At 41.5% G+C, this 27,983-nt stretch overlaps 1 pseudogene; it reads left to right on the top strand.

The window, feature by feature from the left end:
* On the top strand, positions 1–27,983 carry LOC127185448 (poly [ADP-ribose] polymerase 1-like; annotated as a pseudogene).

Here is a 27,983-nt window from a genome sequence, read left to right as displayed (position 1 = left end):
ATGGTGTGGTACAAGAAAGAGCTAAGGAAAAATAGCCAGGTGAGCCTAACGTAGCATCAGGTATCAGAAAGGGACTATATCCCAGATCATTACCTCCTTCATGAGAACCTGAGATGCTGCTCTAGGAAGAAGATTCATCTAATCTTAGATAACTTAAAAGTCAAGACCCAAAGCCATAAGACTCACGATTGATGTAGGGACACTTTTTCATTTATGTTAATGAAACTAAGCTACAGAAAAATCATGACTTAAATGCAGAAAGGAAAAATCAAATGATTAAATCAAACTTGATCTATTAAAATTATAAATCTTGTTGGGGGTAGAGAGATGGCTTGGTAATTAAAGGGTACTTACACCAGGGAAGAATCCAGTCCTGGGCCATCCCATACCATTTTCTGTTGCCTGTAGGTACCAGGTACACACGCATAGTCTACATACATTCAGTCAAGCATTCACACCCATTAAAGTTTTCTTTTTCCTTTTCTGGGAAAAGAAACCTTGAAGCAAGATTTTTTAAAAGAAGAAATGGCAGTTTTAACTCAGTGTGGCAGACCACGTGCAATAAAGTACTATGAATCCTAGTTAATGTGTGTGTGATACTGCTGAGAGTTTATGTAAGACATACGCTATTTTCATTATAGCTATTTTTCATTGGAAAGGCAATATATTAAAGCAAGGATTTGGCAGCCTTTGACCGCCAGGCAGAATCCAGCCCCTTTAGTGCCAAAAGAACTGCAGTTTGATTTAACAGCTAAATCCAAAGTCCATTGTAGAGCTCAGCTGTACCTCCCTCCTGCTTTGTACTTAGTTTGCATGGAGAATCACGTGCACCTCTTCCTTCAGTTAGGAGCCCTCCTTCCATGATTTTCATATACTCAGGAGTGCCATGATGTCTACCTTTCTATTTTAATTTGAGCTGTTTCGCCTTGGAGTGTGAGCTCCAAGAACTTTGATTAAGTCACATGCTTGTCCTTGGCGCTTATCCCTACTTTGCTAGGAATATCCAATAAGTGTTTCACAAAATATGTATCCACATAGATGTTTGCCCTGTAGGACTCTCCTCCCCCAGGCCCCCTTGTTTCTTGCTGGATTTTCATACTTCACCAATTGGGTATCATGAAAATGGGTTTTCTTCGTCTTTGGTAGTGCTGGGTTGTTTGTTTGTTTTGCTTTTCGGCTCTGTTTCTAATAGTGATTTCTAAACTCACTTCCAAGGTAAAAGTATAACATAGGTAGATGACAAGTACAGGCACCATGTGACTATATTGAGAAGCATAAAGTCCATGATCCAATCGTCTATGACTCAAGGGACAAAATTATCATCAGTGGATTTAAGGCCTGCTTCAAAAATAAAAGGAATGTCTGGCCCTGTATATTTGGCTATGAACTCACAGTTGGAGAGCTCACAGGCCCCATAGGGGCCCTACTGCTATATCATTATACATTAGAATAATATGTTATTCTGCTAAATAAATGGACATAGTATCAAATGTCCCTCTGTATCTGTGGACTAGTGCGCTATTAGACCTCATTAGAGACATTTCTTTGTGCCATGGACAGTGGTTCACATAGAAACAACCGGTCAAAGCACAGAGAAGAAGCATAAATGGAGTGCTCAGCCACAAATGGGACATTTATACCACTATTTTACTCAAGGCTCAGGGACCATCCCAGAAGAGGGGGTGGAAAAATGGTAAGAGCCAAAGGTAGGTGAGGACCAGAGCCAAAGTCTGTGCGTGATAGAAGTCAGCTGTCATTAAGTCACAGCAGCTGTGGCTGTCCCAACAAATTCAAGTTGGTGGACATTTTAGTATGGAGTGGAACGGGGAGGTCAACAAGCCACCCCTCCTAAGGAGCTCAGTCTGGGTAGTCATGGCTTCCAGAGGAGGGAGAGTCAGTTTGCTTTAAGGGTATAGCTCTTTGTAGGCCAACCCATCTCCAGCGGTTGGCCCTACACTCAGGATTATATAGGCAGCGCAAATTGGAGTTGAAGGGTTAAATTTTAAAAAGGACAAGAATTTCGGTGCCAGGGAGATGGGTGTAGATCTGGAAGGAGTCAGAGGGGTGGATGGGGAGTAAAGAGTCAATATGATCCAAATACATTGTATGACGTTCTCCGGTTTATCTTGAAAAGCATATAATCCGGAAAGCATTTGCTCCCCATCCTTTGGGTTCCCTTCCAGTAAATCACAATGCTTCTCTGCATCCGACTGCACTCAATTCTTAGGCAAGTCTGAGAAAAATGTTCACACTGAGATCCCCAAACTGTCAAGTATTTCCCTTTTAATGAGGCAACAATTCCACTTTCCCTCTAAAACATCCAATGATTTCCCACCTTTCTTTTGTCCCTGCCTCGATTTTCTCACTGTACTTGTCAACAAGCTGGTGCCTCATTTAAGTGAAATATTCACCCCTCCACCCGTTTCTGTATCAATTAGTTTAATAAGTAATGAAGGTTCTGGAAGTAAGATTTGCTCTTCCTTTGCCTGCTTGCAGGCCCGAACACTCCATCCTCAACCCCTTTCCCAACAGTAGTTTTTTGAAACAGTGTGCTGCATGTCCTTCAAGCAGCCTTAAAGCTGTCCTGGGACTGTCAGTATGTGTTTCAGTATTTGCAGTCTGTGCAGTCTGCCACATGAGCAGTCTCCTAGATGCCACAGGAACTTGGACAGTAAGGTTCTAGGTACTTCTTACTCGAGCAGCAAACCCCATGGGATGCTCTAGGTTTAGTTTGAAACTCCTGCAGGCTGCTCTAATGTTTAAAAGCTGAGAGTGGTGGGTGGGATTTGAGGACGGACGCCCATTCTAATAGGCTTTTCTTTTTTTTATTAATTTATTCATATTACATCTCAATTGTTAGCCCATCCCCTGTATCCTCCCATTCCTCCCTCCCTCCCGCTTCCCCCCTACTCCCCTCCCCTATGTCTGTGACTGAGGGGGACCTCCCCCCCCCCCGATATATGCTCTTAGGCTATCGAGTCTCTTCTTGGTAACTTGCTATCCTTCCTCTGAGTGCCACCAGGCCTCCCCATCCAGGGGACGTGGTCGGAGATGGGGCACCAGAGTTTGTGTGAGAGTCAGATCTCCTTCTCCAATCAACGGTGGAGAATGTCCTGTCCCTCGGCTAGTCTGGGTAGGGGTTCGAAGTTTACTGCCTATATTTTCCTTGGCTGGTGCCATAGTTTGAGGAGGACCCCAGGACCCAGATCCGCCTGTCATAAAGTTCCTCTTGTAGGTTTCTAGGACCCTCTGGATCCTTCTATTTCCTCATTCTCCCAGGCTTTTCTCAGCTAAAATCTCAATCGGATGTCCTCCCCTCTGACCCACTTTCCTGGTAAGTAAAGTTTTTCATGGGACGTGTCCCTTGGACTAGTGTCTCGATATAAGTGAGTATATACCATTTAACTCTTTTTGCTTCTGGGTGAACCAATAGGCTTTTCTTAGGACTTAAAATTGGACAGATGTCTGGCCGGGTGGTGGTGGCTCACACCTTTAATCGCAGAGGTAGGTGGATTACTGTGAGTTCCAGGCCAGCCTGGTCTACAAAGCAAGTCCAGGATAGCCAAGGCTACACAGAGAAATCCTGTCTTTAAAAACAAACAAACAAACAAAACAAAACAAAAAAAGGACAGATGTAATTATGTTATTACCTCAAAAAATAAATTTAAAATATATTTGAGATTGAAACTGCAAACTTGCTCTTCTTGCATGAAGGAATGGTGAGAAATACTAATAGAATACCTAGCAACCAAAGGAATTCATGATTATGATGACGCCGAGTAAAACCACTTGGGCCCTTGATTTTGTAAAAAGTGAAGAGATGTGAATAACACATTGAGAAATAAAAATACCCCTGACAGTTCAAACCCCTTCCATAAAGGGAGGAGAGGAGAGTTACCTATGCTGGCTATCTTTTAAAAACAATCCCAACTGTAAGTATAGAAATAGCATTCCCGCTCAATGGTGGGGAATATCATGTTCGTCACCTAGGTCTTGGTAGGGGTTCGAAGCTTACTGCCTATATTCTCCTTGGCTGGTGCCTTAGTTTGAGGAGGACCCCAGGACCCAGATCTGCCTGTCATAAAGATCTTCTTGTAGGTTTCCAGGACCCTGTGGGTCCTACTATTTCCCCATTCTTCCAGGCTACTCTCGCCTAAAGTCTCAATAGGATGTCCTCTCCTCTAACCCACTTTCTTGGTAAGTAAAGTTTTTTATGGTACGAGATCTGACTCTCACACGAACTCTGGTGCCCCTTTTCTGACCATGTCCCCTGGATGGGGCGGCCTGGCGGCACTCAGAGGAAGGATAGCAAGTTACCAAGAAGAGACTCGATATTCTAAGAGCATATATAGGAGGAGGAGGTCTCCCTCAATCACAGACATAGGGGAGGGGAGAAGGGGGAAGTGGGAGGGAGGGAAGAATGGGAGGAAACAGGGGAAAGGCTAACAATTGAGATGTAATAAAAAATTATTTAATTAAAAAAAAAAAAGAAATAGCATTCCCTAAGATCACTCTAAGCACTTTAATCCCAGCACTTGGGAGGCAGAGGCAGGTGGATCTCTGTGAGCCTGGTCTACAGAGTCCAGGATAGGGCTTTGTGTAACAGAGACATCCTGTCTCAAAAAAAAAATAAAAATAAAAATAAAAATCACTCTAGGCATGTTTTTAGTACTTTGTTCAGGCCTCAAAACATACAAAAGTGATGGGGAGGGTCCTTAAAATATATACTGGGCTCTATATGATAATTGTTGGCCAACTGAATCTAAATATGTGCTTCAGTCCCTCCGGTTGGTGTAGCCCAGCCATTGCCAACTCCTGAGCCCTAGATCTTTTAACATTTCCAGCTGGGTAAAGGTAACACAAAAGTGATTTGTTTGTTATAACAGAGTTGTTTGGTGTAGACGCAAACTACTTTAGACAAAAATGGACTTTTGTTTACCATTCATTGAGCTTGTATGGATGCATCAAACATGGGGCTATAAGCTGAGTTAAAATGGTATGTGATATGGCCTCATGTTCTGATAGAGCTTGCATTCTAGCCTGGAGACAGGCTTCCAAATAAATACCATGAGGCAAGGTGACATGTTCTCTAATGATACTGATATGTACCAGATGCCAGGGAATCCAGAGAAAGGGCTTGATCTCCATTTTGGGGAGGATGGGAGGGGTCAAGGGAAGGTCAGAGAAACATGCCTTGTGAGTTGTTTCTTCAAGGTTGAGACCAATTCACAAAAAACGGGTATTTCCTTGGACATGTCCAGTGAGCTTTGAAAGAAGAATATGAGCAAAGATGCCCTAAGAGTCCCCAGTAGGCTTGGATCTACAGTGAGCAGAGAACAGCTAAGGGGCTCTGGCTGGAAAGTGGAGCAGAGGATGAAAGAGGAGGCTACAAAGCCTCAGCAGACTGGGATGTGAGGTTCTTGCCTATGACAGTCCAATGTGGAAAAGGGCCTGCTACAGTCCTGGAAATGATGTAGAGCAAGTGCCTTCACTGGACACCCTTAGAGAAGATGGTCCTGATAGATTAAAGTGGCCTAGGACATGGACTCAAGTCCAAACTATGCCCCTATCACCCCCCCCCTTATGTAACTCACATAAATCTGAAATCCAGCCTTCACATTGCAGCTCGGCCCATCCTTCTCAGCTCATCATCCATGACTTCTCTCAGAACCAAAGCTGGGTGGCAGAGACCCCACACATCTTCTTAGCTACTTACTCTCATGTTCTCGGCATAAGCTGTTCGCATCTCGTGCAATATCCTCTCCCCAGCCTCTTGTCTAAAGGGGGTTCTTTGGCTAGTACCCAGTGACTACTTACTCTTACCTGTTTATACCTCAGTCAGCTGCACAAGGCAATCAACTTCTCTGAGACAAGGAAGGGGCCCTTTTATTTTATTTTTAGCCTAGCACAGCATTGGGTGCACAGAAGGATTCCATTAAGCACCGAACAATTAAATGATTAAATGATTTTCAGATGTAGAACTCATAGGACCTAGGGTAATTATTGGTGATGGCCAAAAAAGGTGTGTCATTTCCTCTGTTTGTTGTGACAAATATCCTGACAAAATAACTTAAAGGAGGAAGAGCTTATTTTTGCTCACAGTTTGCTCATGATGGGGAGGCATGGCAACAGGCATGGAGATGGGTTGTCCCACTGTGTCCGTAATAAGAAAATAGGCATAGGACACTACAAAGACTCATGTCAACTTCTCTTTCACTCAGTTCTGAATCCCAGCCCATAGGATATTGCTGCCTGCATTTAGATGGCTCTTCCTGCTCAGTCAAAACTCTTTGGAAAGGCCCTGCCAGGTGTGTTTCCATAGTGATCCTAAATCCACTCAAGTTGATAGCATTTGCCATCCCAGGGGAGAAGTAGAGAGTTGTGGTTTTTAGCATGGGCATTGGCTCTAATTTTGTTGTTGTTGTTGTTGTTTGTTTGTTTGTTTCTACGTACGCTCCTCTGCTTGGTCTCTGCTTGTTACTGAAAGAAGGTTGCTGCAGGGACTTGTCATGGAGTCCAGGTTGGCTGCAAACCCCACATCTTCCTCTCTAAACTAGACCACTGCTGGAATTCAAGCCATAAGCCTCCTCTCCTGCTCCCTTATGGGGCCAGCACCCCTGTTTTCACTCCATTGTAATCCTTTCTCTGAAGCAACCAGGCTAATCTTTTACAAGTGGAAATACAACCCCAGCCTGATTTCCCCAGGTCAAAAGCTCCCTGGAGACTGCTTGCTTATCAGTATCAAATTTGGTTCAAACTTCCTGGCAGGATCTGTCCCCTGCTGATTCTTGTTTTCCACCCTTCTACCTTTGATGTCCTCTCTCTCCCCTCCAATAGCAAAGGGCCCTGTAGCTTCTTGAATGCTTGCTCTCTGTCCTAAAAGTCCCTTCCCCTTCTATGCTGGTCTCTTACTTAGACACAGAATTTGCTTGCCTACCTGCCTGTGGTACACAGTAGGGCTCTGTCTCCTGCAGTAGCAACTTCTTGGACTAAGCACAGGCCTGAAACTGACTAGCACACAAATGATAGTATTTGTAGGACCTTTGCACAGAATGAGGAAGCTACTGACCTACGTGGGAGCAAGGGTGTGTGTTGTCATTTTAACCTGGGGCATGTTGAATCCTTGACAGGTGTGGAGGCCTATGATCCTCTCCAGGCACAAGCTGCTGTCTTCCATCCATCCCTCCATGGAATGACACTCTTAAAGCAGAGCCAGCAACTATTTTCAGTCCGGCAAGATAGCTGTTAGCCTCCCAGGTCACATCAGTGCCAATGTGGCTGCATGTGGCCGTGCAACAATAGCAGTTCTGGACAACTGGGTAGCGGAGACTGAAAAAGCTTAAACCCAGGACAGCACAGACACCCTCTCCAACAACTATAGCACCTATGGAAATGCACACCCCATAGAGAAAGGAAGTCAGCCACGCTAAATATCTAGTCTCTCCTTCTGGCTCCTCATCTGAAGATGTGGACTAGACTAGGATAAGATAGGCATGATCTCCTCTGTCACCCTTAAGTACAGTTGTAGCCCAAGTCCAGTGAAGCTGGTATAGGCTTCCTCATCCCTGCAACCCATACAAAAGAGGGAGGTGAAGTTCAGCCCTCCCTACCTTTCTCCCAACCCAAGCAAATCTCTATGTGCCTTAATCCGTTCCAGAGCCAAGGAATCATTTCCTTTAGGTGTATGGGTCAGAGAAGAATTACCTTTTACCGACAGAAGCACAGTTAAAGGCGTCCATTTTCTATGAAAGTTTTCTTGGGAGCATTAGAAACAAACATATTCGTTCCCTTTGGCAAATCCATTTTGGGTATGTTTCTTTATTTGCCACTATAAAAGAAAGCAAGAGGTATAATGGGATCTAAGCAGAGATCATTCGCCTTATAGAGTACAATTATGTTCAGTATGCATTCTGGACTGTCTCACACAGTATATTCATTCTGTTGCACATTGCTTCTAAATGGGATATATACAGATATATATATACATATATATATCTCCACCTCTTTCTTTTCGGTCTTTATGTTTGTTTCCAGGGCTTTCTTTTCTCAGTTTTGGGAGTGGAACCAAGGGAACCACTTCCTTTTACTAGGGAAGGGCTCTTCCACATAGCTAGACCCCCAGTCCAAAGCAGCTTTCTTTCTTTCAAAGAGGAAGACTCACAGGAGTCACGTGCTTTGAGAGTGATATGCATGTGACATGGAAACAAGAGGACGACTTAGGGTAGGAAGGGAACCAGTGAGGAGGGAGAAGGTGATAAGAACGAAGTGTAACATCTGTAAAAATGTCATAGTGAAAACCACTAGTTTCTACGCTAACTTAAAGCTAATTCCAGGGGCCCAGTAGAGATGGCTCAGCAGTCAGGAATGGTTGCTGCTCTTGCAGAGGAGCCAAATTTGGTTCCCAGCATCCATGCAGATGTCTCGCAATCACCTCGACTCCAGGTCTAGGATCTGAACCTCTCTTCTGGACTCACAGGACCCTTGTTCTCATGTGCACGGACCACCTCGCAGACATGCACACATCTAATCATAATTTTAAAACAATAAAAATACATCTTAAAAATTTTAAGTTTAGGGCCAGTGAGGTGGTTCAGTGGGTGAAGGTACTTGATATTGAACTTAACTCCCCGAGTCCAATACCCAGAACTCACAAGGTGGGAGGAGAGAACTGACCCCCAGGGTCTGTCCTCTGACCTCCACACATGCACCACAGAACCCTCACACGCATACACTCTCACAGACATATTAATGAATCAATGAATGAACATGAATGTTAAAGTTAAGTTTTTAAAAAGCCAGTGAGAAGACTCATTAGATAAAGGCACTTGCCATTAAGTTTGGTGACCTGAATTTGATCCCTGGGGCTTTAAATTCATAGCTTCCAAACAGTATTCCTTCAATTTTTAAAATTATATATGTATGGGGGGGTTATACATACATATACATATGCATTTATATGCTCCAGGTTCCACATGCAAGAGAAAAGTTCTATATCTGACTTGTTTTGCATAATATGATGATTTCAAATGAATTTTCCTACAAATGACGTCTTTTGAAGAATAGAACTCCATTGTGTATATGTATCACACTTTCTTTACTAGTTCGTATATTGATGAGCACCTAGGCTGGCTCCATATATTGACTACTGGGGATAGTGCAAGAATAAATGGATGTGCAAGTATTTTTGTGTATGCTGATCACATTCCTTCAGTTATAGTCTCGGAAGTGGTAGAGTTGGAGAAATTTTAGTCCTTTGACTAACTCCATAGTAATTCCCATGATAGACATACTGGTGTACTTTCCCACCAGCAGTGTATGTTTTCCTTGTCTTCCCACATCCTTGACAGCTTTTTCTGTTTGCTTTTTTTATGATAACATTATGATGCTGCTGAGATGGCGTCTTGGTATAATTTTGATTTGTAGGAAAATGTTCTTGATATAATGTTTAGTAACAATCACCCAATAATATTGTATACAGCAGCATAGCTCTAATACATTTATTTATATATGTATGTGCATGAAATTACTTTGGAATATTAATGGATATATAGAGGTGGTAGGATTGTGGTCTGTTTTTATTTCATTCTTTATGAATTTTACAGATACTTCAGGCTAGTGAGTACACATTGAGTTTTTAAACTCATTTAAAATTGATTTTTAAGTATGTATATTCATGTGTTTGAATGTATGTGTATATGAGTGCAGGTACCTGTGGAGTCCAGAGGAGTTTGTTGTATCCTCTGGAGCTAGTTTTACAGGTGATTGTGAGCTTTCCGGTATGGGTGCTCGGAACTGAACTCAGGTCCTCTGCAAGAGCGTCACATACTCTTAACCACCTCTAAATCATCTTTCCACCCCCTATCCATTGCTTTTCTAACCAGAACAAAAGATGTCAACAAAATATAGCAGACATGATAGCAATAACAGAAAGCTGAGGACTCACATCTCCAAATACAAAAAGGAAGCAGATATAGCAAATTGGAAATGGCATGAGGCTTTTAACCTCCAAGCCTACCCTTACTTCCCCCAGCAAGCTGCATTACCTCCTCCTAAAATGCTACAAACTGGAGTCCAAGTAGTCAAGTGCTGGAGATGATGGTTGGGGGTGGCATTTCTCACTCAAAACACTACAGTAAGTCTTATTATATGGTGAAAGTACATATATTGAGGACAAGTCCCAAGACTGCAGATTGAAAGGTTCTATTGCAGGTCAATAGCACTGTGAATACTGAGGGCCTAAATTTGATGGCCCAGTTAACGTCTCAGAAAGCCCTTTCTGCCTAGCAAAAGCAATGGAGTTTCTGCTACTCAAGGGGGGAAAACAAACAAACAAACAAACAAAAACTATTTCTTTTGAAGAGCCTAGAAAGTTCTATCTCCACATGCTGGACTTGTCTCTTCTTCTGAAATGTGAAGAGGACTCTTTGCTGTGCATTTCATGTTTTTATGCATGGACCATGCTTCATCAGCCCTAGCCTGCTCTCTCAGCTTACTGAAAGGAGACTCCACCATAAACATTTCTCTGGATGGCTTTAGGGGGAATCTCATATGTGCTCATGAATAAATACTGACAATTTGTTTCCACATTGCTTTTGTGGTTTCTCTTGTTCCTATTCTTTGGGTCCAGATTATACCCTCTGAGGGCTGTTGTGTGATCTAGGCATCGCTATATTTCCTGGGTATGGCTGACACTTGTGTTGTATAATGTTGGATTTGGAAAATACTGTGTTCCATCTATTGAGTAGCAGCTGCTTCTCCTGGCTTCTGCAATGCACACTGGAGACCGTTGCTACTTCTATGTTCCTGCTAATAGCCTTTTCTAGATACAGCAAAAGAGCATTGGTTATCACAACTGACCTGTGCTCAGAGAAAATACACCGTGAAACCTTGCAGCCAAGGTCAGCACAGACAGTTATGAAGGCTATACAATGCACAAGACATGGTTAGCTGAGAAGATAAACTGAAATATAGCCAGTTTTCCCCTGCTGTGTAGCATAGAGACAGTGTTGAATCTGCCTCAGAAGAGGTGATGGCTACTTGTTTTAAGTTCACCTACTTTAAAGGGCACTCCCCCTACTAAGCTTTAGGGTTACCTAGAGCAGATGTCATAGGTACCGTTTAGATGAGCAGGAGCTCTGCCTGTTTGGTATGATGTCCAGAAACAATCTGACACTTAATCCACTATAGTCTGACTCAGCCCCTAGCATAGACTCTGCAACAAACCTGCGGGGCTGAGTATTTGTTGACTGAAAACTAGGAATGAAATAGTGGAGGCTCAAGACAGGCATGCGTATGGTAAGATGTTTAAGCAAAACTAACAAACAAAATCAAAACCAACCCTCTTCCTTTAACTGCAATGTCTTCTGGGCCCATGAGGACAAGACACTGAACCTATAAGACTATATCAAGTGAGAAATTCAAGTGAACAGCCTCTAGCCTCTGCTCAACAAGGCCTCTCCCTTCCTGTACTGACAAAGGCTTTCTTCCTGGGCCAAATGTGTATCCCTGCCTCTTTCTTCCCCAAGGTAAATGATCTCCCAGGAGCTCCTGAAAACTTCAAGACAAATACACTTCTGCCAAGCCTGCCTAACCTGTTTCCAGCCATGTCTGGGCATGTGTGAATGCGAGCATTGACCCAATTTCCTCTCGAGTAAAGACCCTCCCTCCCCCAACTACACATGCACACGCAGCCACGTTGCTTGCTTTCCTACAGAGAACGACACACACACACACACACACACACACACACACACACACACACACACATCTGTTCACGCAGAGCTACAGCCGCCCATTTCCCCATTCACATACATGCACATACACAGAGCTATATAGCCAAGCAGGCATGTGCATGTTTACAGACACACCAAGCCCATGCCCACGCGGAAGCCCATGGCCAGAACATCTTTCTAACACGCTCATAATCAGATGTAGTCCTTTGCCAAGGAACTTGATCTCATTGTTCAGTCCATGCTTTGGACTAAACTCCTCCCCCCCAAACTAAATTCACACACAGGACCACTGAAGTGTGGTGGATTGTAATCTATTTCAGTCATCCTGCGAGTGGATCTAGCTAAGCCTTGCCCTCTTTCCCCTCTCAGAACCACGCTCTTCCCTAGCTAATACCTTCTTGTATTCCCCAGGCTCTCTGCTTTCTGGTTCCCACTTCAGTCAGGAATTTGTGGTTAAGCCTCAGGGTCTCACAGCTGAGGCAGACAGACGCATCTTGGCCTGGATGAGAATGAAATAAGAAAACAGCAAGACAAGGACGATATCTATATAATGAGCTTTGCTGAAGGCCAAAAAGCCCTGGTTCTCAGGTTCTGGGGGCGAACTGTTGAAAGCAGGACCACTTAAACTAGGCCTTGAAGGATGTGGGGATGTGACTATGCCAGACCTGAGGTCGTAAATTCCAGAAAGGAAGGAGGTTCCCGGAAGTCCGGAGTTAAGATAGAGGAATGAATACAGAACGTGCAGTGGCTTAGAAGTTTTCAGCAAGGGGATTGTGAGCACGGTAGGATTGTGGAACGTCATGTGACCCTGCTAAGAAGTTTGATCTTTGGCTTAAAAACAAACAAACAAACAAACAAACAAAACACACACACACACACACACACACACACACACACACACACACACACACACAAACCCCAAGGAGGCAAAACAGTCATTGCTTGACTTCCCGGTGAGATTGCAAACTAGAAGCTACCTCTGTGTGAGGCAGTGAAGGAGTCAGAAAAGTGAGAAAACGCACTTTGTGCCTAAGGGAAGGGAGAGAAGAGCTCTGGAAATCCTCCGAAGAAGTAAACAGATATGGAACAAGAGGACTGTAGTGCTGAGAACTGCGTCATGCAAAGTGAATTGACAGAGGGATTGGCCAAAGTCAGGGAACCCTGGCAGCAAATGATGACAGAGTGGGTGGGGCACATGGAGCTAAAATCGAGACAGATGATATTCCAAGGGTGTGTAGGAGGCAGGCAGCAGCAAGAGGCAAGACCGGAGGGGGGAGACCCAGAATGGACGTGGCCAGCTCTAGGGAAGCGCTGGAAGGCATTTGTACAAGACAGCTGGGGTGACATTGACAGTTTCCCATGATGGCTGTGACTGCAGCGTAGAGAAGTTTGGGAAGGAAAGGAGCGAGGCAGGCCAGGCAGATGTTGCAACTATTATGCAAGTCATGCTGGAGGCCTGGCCTAGGTGGTGCCTGTAGAACTTGGTGCAAGAGATCTTGTACACTGGATTTTGATGACATTTGATGGGAACGGCATACCAAACAATGTCAATGAAAGCTAGCGTTTGCTTCTCTATCAGGCTCAATGGGATGAGGGGTGAGGGTCTCCTAGTCCCTCAGGGAACAGGACACTTGTTCCTTACTCATAGGGAGAACATGGACCTGGGACGAGATTGAAAGATTGTTGTCAGCCCAGAGGACACTCACTGAATGTCCACTGAGCTAATGTTTCTCCTTCTCCCCTCCATAGCTTACATCACTGCCTCCCTCCCCAGCAGAGGGAAAACTGCTGCTTGCTAAGACAATCTCTGGGCTCACAACGAAAGCAGTGATGAAGAAACTCTGTACACACTTTCATTTGCTTTATATACCCAAAGCCTTCCCAAGCCTCTGAGAAGTGAGTTATTCTCCCCAATGGAAAAATGAAGCACAACAAACCTCTGCTGGGTCACCTGACGGCCTGGCCATCTGATTCAGACAGGATCACACCAAGTGCATGCTCTATGACCTCAATTAGTGGCACTACAACTCAGCTGTGCGCTCTAATCATGTGGTGAGTGGTCACTCTTTTAACGTGCATTGATTGAGATCGGGTGCACACCATACAATTTTCCCATTTAAACTGTCTAATTTCACAGATCAGTGCAGCCATCACACAGTCCGTGTCAGAGTGTTTCATCTCCAAAAGGAATATTAACTATGTCTCGCTACACTCTCAACACCTCTCCCATCACACTTTCAGCACCCACCCACTCACTGCTTAAGTTCCTGTCGGCCAGAAATGAAGAAGAAGCCAGGAGTGCCTCAGTAACCATTCACCAGCCAAACCAGGTCACACAAGATTCTAGGAGAAGAATGTCTGACTAGAACTTTCTAGACTTGGAGCTCTCTTTCTGACCTTCACAACTGGGAACCAAGATGACAAACACCAGGTTAGATTGGCAGTGCCCTCCGAGGAGATTCCTTCCATACCCTGTCAAATTTCTCTGAACGATGCCATCAACAATGTCTTCCCCAGAATCTGGTCAGATCCAATGTTCTTTCTGTGAAGACAAAGCTTTTGGGGGGGTGGGGAGAGGAAGTTAACAGGCAGAGAGAACCAGGTGGAGACACAACGCAACTTGGGTTTTGGCAAAATATATAGGGAGGGGAAATTGGCAGGAAGGAGTGTTTGCTTCTCTGGGGCCCTCTTGTGCCCTCTGGCAGTTCCTCCACATCCCAGCATTGCTGGAGAGTGAGATACCTTCTACTTCTACTGGTAGGGGACACTGGGGGTGGAAGCAGCTGGTGGGGGTGGAGGGTGATGAGGGAGGTCAAAAAGACACATCCTGGATTTCATCATCCCTCCCCCACCCCCTCCCCCAGGAGAACCCTGCCTGTTTGGCAGGACTTGCTGCCTGGAGGTTTACAGCTGAGGATTCTCAGGATATTGCCAGGAGTATGTTCACAGCAAACACACAATGAATCCATTGCTAATTATGAATGCTCCATCCACTCCACATTGCTTCCAGGCATTTTCTCTGGCGACTGGTCTTCTCAATGTGACTCTAAAAAAAAAACTGCCACACCTTTGAAATTTCAGCCATTGAATTTTCAACATGCAGTTTGTAGTTTAGATATGGACAAAATGAATGTGTATTGTACAAGCATTACAATTTTGACTTTGAAAATACATTGGAGATAGTATTTTCTCTAGTGACATTTGGGGAAGTAGTGGTAGTTAAATGATTTGTCTAGGCATGTGGCACACATTTGCAGCAGAGAAAGTACTAGAACTGGGGTCTTCTGAAGATAGGCTCTTTCCGTGATTAATGTCCACTCTACTCTGAGATGCATCCCTTGTATTGGTAGATTTATTTTTAAATGTCTCCACCTGCAACTGTTAACAAGGGTAAAGAAGAAAACATATTAGCAAGACTCAGAAACCTGTTCATCTAAAAAAAAAAGTAAATTTTCAGCGGAACTAATTGTAATTTGTTCATAAAGCCTATCTTTTTTTTAAAAAATTTTTTTATTTATTGTTAGAGAAGTTCTTACATGTCTACAGTGTAATTTTTATCACCTCACTACTTCAACTTCTCCAGGATCCTCTCTCATTGTGCTCCCTATCATATATATGTCCAGTTAAAAAATTACCCCAATGAGTCCAGTTAGGGCTTCCCATATGCATATGGATGTAGGGCCATCTACTGTAGCATGGTCAACCTATAGGTGGCTACAATAATAAAGAAAATAGATTCTTCCTCCTCAGGCAGCCATCAACTGTCAATAGCTCTTCAGCTAATTGTAGGGCCTTGGGACTCCCTCTCACCCCCACTCTGGACTTTTTAACTGGATTAATCTTGTGCAGGTCTTATGCAGGCCACAACATCTGCTGGGAGTTCATGGGTACAATGAGCATGCCATTTCCAGAAGGCAGCATTTCTCAATAGCTCGCTGCATCCTCTGGTGTAAATTTTTTCCCAACTCTTTTCTAAGATGTTTCTTAAGCAATGAGGGCTGAGCACTTGAGGTAATTTATTCTCAATATTTTAAGAAGTTTTGAATCGTGTTATTAATTGTTGCATATTAAGAAGAAGGAGAAGGAGGAGGAGGAGGAGGAGGAGGAGGAGGAGGAGAAGAAGAAGAAGAAGAAGAAGAAGAAGAAGAAGAAGAAGAAGAGCGCCTCTCTGACTATACTTGAGAATAGCATAGATCTGGGTATGAATGCTAAGATTTAGAAGACAGTTTGACAACCACTTAGCAAAGCAATAGTGTGTTCACCCCTAGGGCCTATGATCTCTCCAGCCATGGGATCTTGATCAACTTTGCAGTACCAAGCATATATTTCTTCCTTGGAACAGCCCTCAAATCCAACCAGAAAGCAGTTGGTTACCCTCAGAACTGTCATGGTCTTATTACAGCAATGGACACATGTTGACTGGCAGGTCAATGTTGCAGCACATATGTCCCAGTGTTTGATAAGACGGAGTGGTGTATTTTTCCCCCAGTGGCCTACATAACACCTTATAACACTGTAAAAGCTAGCCAGCAGGGAAGAGCTTCCTTGGTCAGTTTCAGGTTGATTTCTTCGAGGCTTGCAATCAACAAGTGTAGTGTCTTACCATCTAGTTATGGTGGACAATCAAGACCAATGGTAATAACCTCTATTGTTTATAGGCCTTGAGGGGCCCCCTGATCAATAATAGGGACATATCCCATGTCTGGCATTTGTCTTTTGGAAGCATCAATACCCATTTAGGATCACAGAGCACTTTTATTGAAACTCCATTTTTACCTATTTTGTAAATCAGTTTACAAAGTAGTGGGCTTTCATTGGGGTTTTTCATACACCCTTAGTTTTGACTAATCCAGAACTTCCTCTCTGCCATCTCCTTACCCAAGTCCCCACTTAAACCTTTAATCCCCAGTATCACTCCTTCATATAATGTGTCCTACTGTTTCTTCCTCCAATAATGCCCTTTCCCCTCCCCCTCTCATAGACTCTAGCTTCCTGATTCCTACACACACCCAAGCTCAACATTCGTATATAAAAATTTGATGCAAGAAGTGTCAACACACGAAAAAGAGCATATGATGCTTATTTTTCTGGGCCTGGTTATCTCAGTATAATGTTTTCCAGTCCCATCCACTTTTTTGAAAAATTTTAAATTGTATTTTTTTTTTTTACAACTGAAGAAATGTTATTGTGTCTATGTATTGCATTTTCATTATTCATTCACCAGTTGATAGACATCTGGGGTGCTTCTATTTCCTAGCTGTTGTGAATAAAGAAGCAATGAATGTGGATGGGCAAGTATCTCTGGAGTTAAGATAGAGTCTTTTGGATATATGCTTAAGAATATCTGTTTACAGTCCAACCATACTGGATACGAATTCTCTTTTTCTGACATCCTTGCCAGCATTTCCTGTCAATTGTATTCCTGATAATAGCTGTTCTGATTGGGAAAGGGTGCAGTCTCTAAGTAGTTTTAATTTGAATTTTCATGATGGCTGTTGATGCTGAGGAGTTTACATATTTGTATTTCTTCTTTTCAGAATTCGCTGTTTAGGTGCATACCCTCTTTCTGATTTGGCTGTCTTCGTGGTGTTTAGTTGTTTAAGTTCATTGCATATTTTAGGTACTCATCTTTAGTTGGACATATAGCAGAAAAGAGTTTCTTCCATTCTGCAGGCTACTTATTCACTTAAATGATAGTTTCCTTTGCTTTATGGAGCCATTTTAATTTCACTATGCTTTGTTTCTTAATTATTGGCCTTATTTCTTGATCAATTGGATTTCTATTCAGAAAGCCCTCACCTATGTCTAGATCTTGAAGTGCACTCATACTTTTTTTTTTTATCCAGAAGTTTCAGAGTTTCACCCTTATGTTGAGATTCTTCATCCATCTGAGGTGAGTTTTGTTCAGGATGAGAGATGAGAATCTAGGTTCATTCTTCTGCATACAGATTAGTTTCCCAAACACCATTTGTTGAAAATGCTGTTTTTTTCTTCCATTTTTTTTTAGCAGCTTTGTTACAAATCAGATGGCTATGGATGTACGAGCATTTAATGGGGTTCTCTATTATAGTGAGGCAAGTGTCTGTTTTAAGCCAGTACCATGCTGTTTTTGTAATTAGAGCTCTGTAGTATAACTTGCAATCAGGGATGATGCTATCTACAGAAACACTTTTTACTGTTCAGGATTTTTAGCTAGCTGTTTCTCTCTCTCTCTCTCTCTCTCTCTCTCTCTCTCTCTCTCTCTCTCTCTCTCTCTCTCTCTCTCTCTCTCTCTCTCTCTCTCTCTCTCTCTCTCTCTCTCTCTCTCGTGTGTGTGTGTGTGTGTGTGTGTGTGTGTGTGTGTATGTTTCACTATAGAATTTGAAGATTTTAAAACATTTATATGAAGAATTGCATTAGATTTTTGATGGGGGAAAGTATTGAACTAGCAAATTGGTTTTGGTAGGGGGCCGTTTTTTCCTACTAATCCATCAATGTGAGCAGTCTTTCTGTCTTCTGCTACCCTCTTCAATTTCTTTCTGCAGTGCCTTAACCTTTCCATTTACAAGCTTTTAACCTCCTTGATGTGATTTATATCAAGATATCTTAATCTTTTTAGGTTATTTGAATGGGATTGTTTCCCTCATTTATTTCTTGGTATATTTGTCATTGGTGTATAAAAGAGCACTGATTTTTGCATGTTATTATAAATTCCTTTAGTCTATTTCTACCATGGAAAAATTTTCCTTCAATTATGACAGATATCTTTTCTGGGTATAATAGTCCAGATCAGAAGTTATATGTATGTCAGAACTCTATTCTCAATTCTTTTGTCTTTAAAATTTTTTAGTTGGATAATCTGGCATGATTTTGATGGGCCTACTTTTATATGTGTTTTGTCTTTCTCTGTTCGAATTTCAAAATACTTCCTTTATTCTGTGTATTTATCTTTTAATTATAATATGATGAAGGAGATTATTTTTTTTTGTACTGTCTGTTTGGTGTCCTAAACATCACCTCTTTCTGGATTGGCATCTGTCTTCCTAAGGCTGGGAAATTTTGTTATTATTCATTTTCTATGCCCTTAGGATGAAATTCTCCTGCTTTTATTTCTGTAATGTGTAGATTTGGTCTTTTCAGAGTGTCATGTATATCTTAGAATTCCTCTAGTATATTCTTATATTTTTGTTCAAAGATCAAATATTCTGTTTTCCCTCTGCTAAATTCTATTTATTGTATTAGAATTTATTCCCATTATATCCCAATTGTAATCTCCTCACTCTTATCTTCCTGTTCCCACCCACCCTCCTTCTTCCACCCTATTCCCCTCTCCTAGAACACTGGCAGGTGGGGTCCTCTTCCCCCACCATCTGACCACAGCCTATCAGGTCTCATCTGAATAGCCTGCATCCCCTTCCTCTGTGTTCCCACAGGGCTTCTCTGTCAAGGGGCAGTGATCAAATTGCAGGCACCAGGGTTCATGTCAGAGGCAGTCCCCACATGGAGAACAACTTGTCCATCTGCTACATCTGAATAGGGGGTCTAGGTTCTATGCTTAAAGTGTCTTTGGTTGATGCACCAGTTTGTGCAGGCCCCCATGGGTCCAGATCTTCCCAGCTTTGATAGTCTCCTTGTGGAGATCCCAGAAATAAACCCATATACCTATGGACACTTGATTTTTGACAAAGAAGCTAAAATTACACAATGGATAAAAGATATCATCTTCAACAACTGGTGCTGGCCTAACTGGATGTCTACATGTAGAAAAATACAAATAGATCCATATTTATCACCCTGCACAAAACTCAAGTCAAAGTGAATTAAAGACCTCAACATAAAACCAGGAACACTAAATCTGTTAGAAGAGAAAGTGGGGAAGAGCCTTGAACGCATTAGTACAGGAGACAACTTCCTGAGCAGAACACCAACAGCTCAGGCCCTAAGATAAAAAATTAATAAATGGGACCTCGTGAAACTTGAAAGCTTCTGTAAGGCAAATGACACCGTCAACAGAACAAAATGACAGTCTACAGACTGGGAAAATATCTTTACCAACTCTACATCCAACAAAGGCCTAATATCCAAAATATATAAAGAACTCAAGAAATTAAACACCAGCAATCCAAATAAACCAATTAAATGGAGTACAGAGCTAAACAGAATTCTCAACAGAGGAATATCAAATGGCTGAGGTACACTTAAATAAATGCTTAACATGGTTAGTCATCAGGGAAATGCAAATCAAAACAACTCTGAGATTCTATCTTTTACCTATCAGAATGGATAAAAATCTATTTTTACAGTCTTTTATTGAAAATTTTATTTCACTTATTATCTTCTTTATTTCAATTGATTTTTCCTTTGGTATTTCTATCCTGTTGCTAACATCCTCTTTCATGTTATCTATCGCTGTTTCATTCATCTGTTTGTATCTTTGAAATTACTTTGTTTGGAATTTGATCTAGCTCACTACCATTAGATGACATTACTTAGGGTTATTAAGTTTTTTAGGTGTTATTTAGTCTTGGCCTTTCTTGTTTCTTTTTTACTTCATTGGGATTTATGCAACTGGTGTTATTTCAGTTTTAGGTTTATTTTTATAAGTATATTTATTTTTAAATATATAAAATATAAATATTTTGGCAGCTAAGGTATTTAGAATGTTCAAGTATGATTTGAATATAATAGAGTTGATTGTGCAGTTAAAAAAAATTGTTCTTCTGTCCAGAGCTCAGAGTATCTGGACTGGTACAGTAGCTGTCTGATAATTACCATTATGGATAAGAATAAGAGAAAGAAAAAAGATGTAGGAGCGAGGTGAGTGTGTGTGTTGTGTGTGAAGAGTTTCTTATAAATTATATTTGGACAAACCTAACAGCTCTTATTCTGACTGAGAACTGTGTAAACAAAAGGAAAATCCTAATGAGATACATATTCAATAGTGTAAATTAAATAATAGAAAATAAGAATGACTGTTGAGTAAGGGCTCCAGAGAGCCGCTCCTCACATGTGGTCTAGTCGAAAAGGTCACCTCTAAACAAATACTCATATGAACAACACTAGAAAAACTAAGCAGATTATACTTATAAATTCAGTCAAATATATATATATATATATATATATATATATATATATATATATAAAATTCCTGATTATTTAGTGGTTCTTCTTGCTGTATGTAGTTTACTGTATATATGTATTGTATATATGTGTAATAATATAAATGTATAGGTAAAGGGTTTTTTTTTATTAGATCTAAAATGGGAATTGTGGAGGAATGCCTTGAGTGGATCTAGCAGTTATCAATAGAGCACTGATTGACCAATCAGTTGGGCAGAAGGTCGGGAAGTGGAAGGCAGAGCTTCCGAGAGGAGATTGGAAGAGCCTGTAGCTGGACAGTTGACAGTTGGGAAAGAAGCCACCCCAGAAGTCATCAGATTGGCAAGTTATTGGCATATAGGTAGGTTTTGAAGCCATAGGATTAGAGTAGTCTAGATTCTGCCGAGTGTAGTGGTTGCAGCTTTAAAATACACTATAACCTCACTGTGTCAGTTATTGGTGTCCTAGGCCATACTGATAAGTTAATTGCAACAGAGATAACATTTGAAGAATAAGAGGCCATCAGTTTGAGAAGGAATGGAGAAGACATGACAGGAGTTGGAATGAGGAGGGGGTGAATAATGTAACTACAATGCTCATATATTAAATATATTAAATTCTCAAAAACTGCACATACAGACACACACACAGCACACACACACAGACACACACACACACACACACACACACACACACACACACACACACACTCAGTGAATTGCTTAAACAGCTGCACTGAAAGGTGAAATACTTAAAGCCCTCTGGCTCTGGCTCCTAGTGGCTCAGTGTGTTGGAGAGAGTGGGAGCTTGTGGTTTCCTCGGCCTCATTGTTCCTCAGTTTCTGGAAAGTGAGGAAGGGGAGTTTGTTGGAAGGTCCCTTGGACACCTGCACTCCATTGTGGCATCTTCTTGTCCTCCATGTCTGTTGTGTGTGAGGAGTGTCACTTCCTTTGCAGTTTCTTCTCCAGTTGGGCAGCTTTATTTTTGGCAAGCAGACCAGGGCATGGAGAGAGCATCCTGATTGGCTATGACTCTCAGGATCTCAGTTTGCTTTTCTGCAGAGCTCTCCCTAGCTTGAGGCCCACTCTTGAACCTTAGAATATAAGCCTATAAAAACAAGATAAAAAGTAAAAGAAGGAACTCTAACCCCCCCCTTCAGCCACATAAATACACATATAATAGAAGCTAGAATTCATTCACAAATGCGAGAGAACATGCAGTATTTTTATTTTTAATATATTTAATATATTTTCCAGTTCCAACTATTTACCTAAACATTTCTTAATTTCATTTTTCTTTCTTGCTGAGTAAAATCACATTTTGTATATGTACCACATTTTTATTATCCATTCAATTGTTGCTAGACATCTATGCTGCTTCTATTCCTTTATTATCATGAATCGAGCATTGTGTTAGTACTTCTTTCATGGAATATAATGTCCCAGGAATGGAATAGCTGGATCATGGGATAGATCTACATCTACCTTTTTGAGGAACCTCTACAGTGATTTCTGACCAACTGTAAATAAGTTTTCCACTTTCCCCACATCCAGCATTTTGTTGGTGGTGATTTTTATTTGTTTCTCTTAGCTATTCTGACTGGGGTGAGATGGCCTCTCAAAGCAGTTTTAATATTCATTCATTATTTTAATGAATAAAAATTTTGAAGACTTAAAAATATTTATTAGTAATTTGTGTTTCTTCTTTTGAGTACTGTTATGTTAACTGGCATATTTGTTAACTGGGAAGTATTGAGTTTATTTTTTTTTCAGTTCTTTATATATTCTAGATATTAGCCCCTTATGTGAAGTACAACTGGAAGTTATTTTCTGTCTTCCAATAAGCTGTCTGTTCACTTTGGTTATGAATCTAGAAATGGACCATGGATAAGGGTGCTTTAAGGAAACAGGGGTGGACTGTGGTAGTAGTGGAGATGGACAGTACAAACAGAGGCAGTGAATAAACTAACAGTAAAGCCTGGCACTAAGTTGAAGCTCCTGAAAGCAGTGCAGAAGCTCATTTGACATGGAGAGCATGTGAAGAGAGCCTCCGTTGAGTATGAGATGCTCATGGAGAAGATGAGCAGAAGGCAGATCCTGGCCATCTACATTACCCTCAGCGAGGTCCAGTAGGCAATGTCCCAAGGCAGCAGTGACACTCAGATCCTCGATCCCTCCAATTGCTTGTACAACTGATCCTCCATGACTTTGGTGTAGTGGAAGTTTTGATTTCTTAAAAACCCCAGTTGTGTTATGTTTTTGTTTTAATACCAAGTGTGGAATATGGGACAGCTTTTAGTTTGTCCACAGCTGATAAGTGTCTTGTACTGGCTCAAAGAGGGGCATGGTCTTTGCCAACTGAGATAGTTGAACTCTGAGGACTCTGAGAGGGTATGAAAATCAGAGCCCAGAGACAATGCTTCAAGAAAATACTTTAAGGAGATGCTCCAAGAAGAAGGCTGCTGCTGTTGCATTTGCTGTTTGTTGGTTAGCTGGACTGCCGGATGCTACTTGGTGACTGAGATTGGTATTGCCCCCAAAGAGCCCAATGATCCTAACCAGCCTCTACTCCCTTTTAACATTCTTTCTCTCCTACCTAGGTTGGAAGTGAAGTAGAGGCATAAGAAATGCAAACAAAATGGGATTTTAAAGGGCACTATAAGTGGAATCCAGACGTGGCTAGGCATAATTGGAAACTTGGTTTGTAATGCCATAGAGGAGACAAGAAGATATGAAGGAATGAAAATACTGTTTCAGGATGTCAGCAAAAGGTTCATTGTGGCTGCTGCCACTAGGTTCTCTCCAGTTTTGCTCCCAGAGGAGAGTTTTTGCATTTGATTGATTTTCAACAATCACCACCCCACCCTGCCTCATGGACATTCACTGTTAGGTCACCTCAGCCCCTGTGTGAGGCAAGGGACTAAGAACAGCAGGATGCTGTGCATGGCAAAAGGATTAATCTTGAGCCGAGTGTACCACCAGAGGAGTAGCCTGGGATAACAAAGTGACTATCAGTTTTCTCAGTAATTATGCAGCACATGCTTACTAATGATGTTGGTCATGAATATGATGAAAAAACAAGTCATCCAACAGAAATGTTAGACTAAAGCAGTTTAAAGAGTCTGTTGTGTCCTACAGAATACATTCCCCATTTGTTAAACAAATATTAAGTGAGTGGGCTACTCCAGATAGAATTCTTCATTAAGATTGGAAAGGACTGATGTCAGCTCTGGTAGAAGCTGGTCAGCAGTTACAATGGTTATTGTGGTGGAAAGAGAAAGCCACAAAAATAGAACACTGAAATACAACAGGGGCATAAATGATAAAGATCAGTTGCTTGGTGAAGGGTGATATTCTGAAATACAAACAAGAACAAGTTTGATTCAATGATATCCATTGTAGAACAATGTCATTGGACAAGGTTAAGAGCTTGGGATATGGTTGAGGAGCCCAGTAAAACATCCATATTACTTACTAGAATAATACAAGGCTTTGGAGAAGTCTTCATGAACTTCTTACAGAGACTAGTTTCAGCTGTAAACAAGGCTGTATCATAATCTGATTCCAGATAGGTGTTGATAGAGACCTTAGTATTTGAGAATACAAGTACTGAATGTAAGAGAGTACTTAGTCCATTAAAAACATGAGCAGCACTAATAGACAAATGGATAAGAAACGCAACTTACTTTGGTTCTCATGAGTATCTTGTCAATATCATGGGATAAGCTATAGGTGAGGTCTCAGATATCAAAATACCTGGTGCTTTAATGGGGTGAATTTGGCCATTTAAAAGAGCTCTGAGGCTTTTAACCTTACAACTTCTTTTAAATGGCAAATGTGTTAACTCTGGGGAATACAGTCCTTTCACTTGTAGATATGAACAAGCAGTTTCAGGCTACAATGGAATGTCGACGTTTCTTGGAATTTGTAGGCTCTGTGGAAAAGGGGGTCATTGGACTAGACAGTGCAGATCCAGGAGGGACATACAAGGTAATCTCTTGCCATTGGGAAATGAACTGAGGGGCATGCCTGCTCTAGGCCCCACAGGAAAAAAAAAACAAGCCATTTTCCTTTGGCCAGCCAGGAAGTAACAATATGGCAGGGGAGCCAGGACTAAATACTGCTTATCTCCTGCACACTACTGAAGGCAGTGAGGCTTTGGATCTGGCCACAGATAAACTTCTTAGCCTGTCCCCAAAAGTTGAATGTTAACAGACTTATAAAGTTGATGCCTTTCACCTGTTCAAGCATAGGGCAGAAAATTACCTTTAGCTGATTTGTGCACCATGCATATTCCATATATATGTCAATGCAAAAATATATAGATAATATTACCTTTTAAAGTTTGTGTATTTTCAGAACAAAAGGCCAGATAACAATGAAGACAAGGCGAGTAACCCAGGTGACTCAGTATTACAGATTGCCTCAGTTGCTGTTTCCTCAAGGATTTACATCCAGGGCAACCTCAAAAGGCTAGCTCAGATGGCTCACATGACAGACTGTTTCAGCTAGGAATTAGGTTACGTCATCTAGGGGCGTTGGTTGGTTATAAATTATTATTGGTCATGTCCAGAAGGAAACAAAGTAAAGGTTAGAATCAGGGATCTTCCCCCACCCCTATCCTTCCTTTTCTCTTATCTTTATTTCCTATCCAGTGTTAAGGGAGAGGATATGGAAAAGGAGAGGAGGATGTAGGGTGATAGGATGAAAGGTAGACTATTGAATCTATGCATTTCAAACATTTTACATTGGCATGGGTTATTGTATATTGATATAAATTTAAGAGTTTTTTGTTCAACTCTTGCTTAATATATTGTACATATGCAACTCATTTTAAAATGCAAAGTTTTAGTTTTATGAAAGCTAACTATTGCATAATGTTCAGGATGGAGATGGAAGTTAGTAGTTGGTCACCTATAGATAATTTTGCTTGTAGTCTTTTTAGATGCTAGTTTAACTAATTATAGAAATAAGCTTCATTTAGTCTCTTGTTTATGTTTTATAAGGTTAAACAGATAGCACATAGCTAGAAACAAGCAATGTTTGTCTAATTAGATATACTAAGATTGATATATAGCCTTCAAACACTTCAGAGATCTACACAATATGGCATTTAAAGATGTCTTAATAATATAAAGCTTTTCTGACAGAGAGACACATCTGCTTCTGGTAGCACTCCTAATCTACTTCAAAGAATATGATGGACATTGAAGAAATAAATGTGGAAAAATAGTCACTGGACAAAAAACTGTTCTTACTTCAACTGCTGATAGCAGGCTGTCCAAATTGTTGACAATAGGACACTGGAAAATTGACTGTTCAACTTTGCAGAAACTAGGTAGGCCCGTCCTTCTAAATTTCTGCTTGACATAACAATATGCTAGATATTCTGGGATGGTAGGCTGAATAGTAGATGCACCAATAATACAGAGAAACGTCTCTTGACTGTCCGGGTAGTCTGCTGTCTCTGTTACTTCTATAGCTATGGAAGCTGCTTTCTCTACACTACTTACATACTTTGGTAATATTATTTCCTTCTCAAGTCTCTGATGGGATTGAAGACTACATAGTCATTGTCTTACTACAATTAAACTTAGTTGTTTAAGAGTTAAGACAATGTTTTAGGTCTAAAAAGATGTTTTTAAGTTTATAACCGTAAGTTATAAGAAAGAGATGTAAGTACAGAGCTTCAGACTCACCCACATAACATAGATAATGGAACACTTTTTCCAAAGGTGCCACATACAAACAGACTGGACATCATCAATGTAATTCTTAAAGGATAGTTTTCATAATTATTCTTATTGTATATAGTGTATTAATGTTGGAGAAAAGCCATTTTTTTAGACAAAAAGGGACACGTAATGGAAGTTTTGGGTTCTTAAAAAACGTAGTTATGTTTTTGTTTTAATCCCAAGTGGGGGATATGGGGCTGCTTTTACTTTGTCTGCGGCTGCTAAGTGTCTTGTGCTGCCTCGAAGAGGGGGCATAGTCTTTGCCAGCTGAGCTAGTTGAACTCTGAAGACTCTGAGAGAGTGAGTATAAATAGCAGAGCCTGGAGACAATGAAAACACTTCAAGAAAACATTTTGGGGAGACACTCTGAAGAGGAAGAAGGCTGTTGCTGGTTCATCCTGCTGCTGTGTTCATTTTTTGCTGGTTTTCTGGTTAGCTGAACTGCTGGATATCATAAAGACTGAGATTGGTATTGCCCCAAAGAACTCAATGACCCTAATCAGCAGGAAGTCTACGTCCCTTGTCCTTTCTTACCTTTTTTCTCTACTACCTAGTTTTTGGAAGTTGGAAGGGAGGTAGAGGGGTAAGAACCCCAAATAAAATAGACTAAAATATGTGCTACACTTTGGAATGAGGAAGCCTCTCCTCTCCACTCCTGAACAATGCACACAGTGTGTAGGCTAAGGTAGAGATGCTAGGCAACCTTCTGGACACTGAGGTGATGTATAGTCTTCTCAGGGTTAGGTCTGATGACAGCAATAAGAATTCTATTGATGTCAACTATGAGAAGGTCAAAACTGACATGAAAGTGGTTGACAGAGATTCTGAAGAGGCAGCGTTCATCAGGAAGAAAGTTAAGAACACTCATGCCACCACACACAATGCCTGTGACCTGGAAGTGATAGATATCTTTATGATAGAGCATGAAGGAGGCATCCTGAGCCTCCAGCCCTTCAAGAAGCTTTACATGCTATGGCATGGATCCAGGACCACCAACTTTGCTGGCATCTTGTCGCAGGGTGTGTGGATAGCCCCACCTGAAGCACCTGTGACAGGGTATGTGTTTTGAAATGGGATCTATTTTGCCAACATAGTATCCAAGAGTGTGAACTACTGCCATACATCTCAAGGAGACCTGATTGGCTTAATACCATTGGGAGAAGTTGCCCTTGGAAACATGTATAAACTCAAACATGCTTCTCATGTCAATAAATTTCCTAAGGGCAAGCAGAGTGTCAAAGGTTTGGGGAAAACCACCCCTGATCATTTGGCCACTATCATCCTGCAGGGTGTAGAGGTTCCACTGGGGACAGAAATCCAATCAGGTTATAACGACTCCTGCCTACTGTATAACAAGTACATTGTCTACAACATTGCTCAGATGAATATGAAATACCTACTGAAACTGAAGTTCAACTTTTAAGACATCCCTGTGGTAA

The sequence above is a fragment of the Acomys russatus genome, chromosome X (genome assembly GCF_903995435.1).
Source record: "Acomys russatus chromosome X, mAcoRus1.1, whole genome shotgun sequence".
Classification (NCBI taxonomy): domain Eukaryota; kingdom Metazoa; phylum Chordata; class Mammalia; order Rodentia; family Muridae; genus Acomys; species Acomys russatus.
The sequence above is the reverse complement of the archived record's forward strand: the minus strand, read 5'-3'. Positions and strand labels throughout refer to the sequence as shown.